Here is a 2,253-nt window from a genome sequence, read left to right as displayed (position 1 = left end):
TAGAAGGCTTGTCTTGCACAGCCACACAATTAGTATCTCCACATCTGCCCACATCTTAAAAGTTTATACTCTACAGAGGCCTTAACTGAATTCAGTCGTGTATACCATCCAGATGTTCTCAATATCACATCACTATCTCAAGGCTATGTCCTTAAAGTAGCCTCTGGGAGAGAAGAAGGCAAGTAGAAACCATATTCCAAGGACAGGGGAGGGGTAAGGAGCCTCTAATTGCCCAGGTCCAGCTCATGGTTCAACTGGTAGTCATATCTTCTTGATGACCTCCCCCAACACTGCTAGGATCCATTTTATCCTCTGCAATGTGTCACATTATCGTTCCATTATGCTTATTTTATTGTCAAGTCATTGTTTTTGTTTAATGTAACAAATGTTTATTGAATGCTCTGTGTTACATAGTACTCTGCTAGATGCTTAATGCGGTCAGGTGAGGGCAGAAGGTGGATAAAGCAAAGTAGAAGAATGGTAGATGGGAGGAGGCACAGTGCTATGGAGGGAAGCTTGGTTCAAGGTTCTAGGTTGAGTCCTGACGTCAATTCTTAAAATCCATCATAGCAGTCAAATGGATGAGAGAGAAACAAGCAATGGTTAGAGGGCAGAAAAACAAGCTGGATGAAAAAGTATGAAAAGGTCCCACTAGAAAAAATGCAGAATCAAATAGATGGACAAGTTCTGAAAATTCTCAGAGATCAGTGGAAATGTTCTCAGATCATGCAGAACAGATTGCAAGTAACAAGACACTGTCATGGTGGAAAAGGGAATAGACTGATATGGACAATATCCCCAATTTCTCTCATCAGCTCACATATGACCTTAGCAAAGCTTACTGGGCCTCAGTCTTCCCAAATGTCCAAGAAGGAAGGTAAGCTGCATATTTCCTGTCATGCCAGCATCCACTGCCTTTTATTACTCTGTAGTGCAACAGGGCTCCGCTCTTCCTGACAACATTCTTAGTGACATTCCTTCTCTACTCCCCAAGGATACTTTTCATTTCATCGTTGCCATAAAACTTTTTCCTGATAAATGAAAAGATCATATGATTCTCTATCTAGTCCAGGTCCTACCTGAGATCACTCATAAGCAAAATCATAAATTAAATACACCCTAAACCTCCCCTCCATTGTCCTTCAAAAAGAGAATCACTGCTATCTACAGTGAGTATGCATCCATAGCTTCATAAATGCAAACTTTTTTGGCTGTCTGTGGGGAAAGAGGAAGTAGAGGAAACAAGGCAAGGGCTGACTCCTTAGGTGGAAGCCAGAGCATGTTAAATCAGATATGACCTACCTTTGCAATATGTCATTTCTGAATTTGTTTGCACATATTAGGAGAGAGCAGATTTTCCTGTTATTTCATCATGAACATGATCACAGAAACCTTAGAATGAAACAAATATTCAAAGGGCTCTCTGACTCTCTAAAACCCATTTGTTAGGCCTCAATCTTTTCTCTGGGCTACCCTATACATACTTCTACTGTTAATTGTATCAGTCTAATGCAGTTACCTCTCTGTGCAAGTATTTCAAGAAGGACAGAGACCACATGTAAATCACCTCTGTATTGCCGGTGCCTAGCACAGTAGATGGCACTGGGTAGGTGCCCAATAAATACTTCTGTAGGCACGCAATGAAAACGCAAATGAATAAACATGGCAAGTGGGTAATGTCCTAGTTTAATAGGTCACCAAAGGCTATTTACAGATTCAAAGACATGTGCTATTGAATTGCTTTCTGCCAAAGAACTCATCTGTGTGCTTCACAATTATTCCTAAATAGTGTATGTGTAATAGTAAGAGCCATGATTTGAGCTTCTCAGCGTGCCAGATCATGAGCTGTTAGCTCATTTAATTCACACAACAACCCTGTAGACACTATCATTATCTTCATTTTATAGAGGAGATAACAGACACTAAGGGAACAAATACAACTTGCTCAAGGTTATTTCATGAACCTGATTTTGAAAATCCAGAGCTAACTCCAAATTTTGTGCTCTAAACCACAATGAAATATACCTCTCTAGAGGCAACTTAACAGACTAGGTCAGTGTCCCAGAATGTTACCTCACAGAGGATTTTATGTTGATGAATCAGAATAGCAGTCAAAAGGTCACCAAACCAGCATATAATCCAAAGTCTCCCACTGACTTGCTAGGTGACCAGGATTAAAATGCTTACTTCTTGGATTTTAGGCTCCTTGTTTGCAAATAATGGGTATCAAACTCTGAAATCTCTTTCTAGAAT

Source organism: Mirounga leonina, unplaced genomic scaffold (genome assembly GCF_011800145.1).
Source record: "Mirounga leonina isolate KUSES-001 unplaced genomic scaffold, KU_Mleo_1.0 Mir_125, whole genome shotgun sequence".
NCBI lineage: Eukaryota > Metazoa > Chordata > Mammalia > Carnivora > Phocidae > Mirounga > Mirounga leonina.
The sequence above is the reverse complement of the archived record's forward strand: the minus strand, read 5'-3'. Positions refer to the sequence as shown.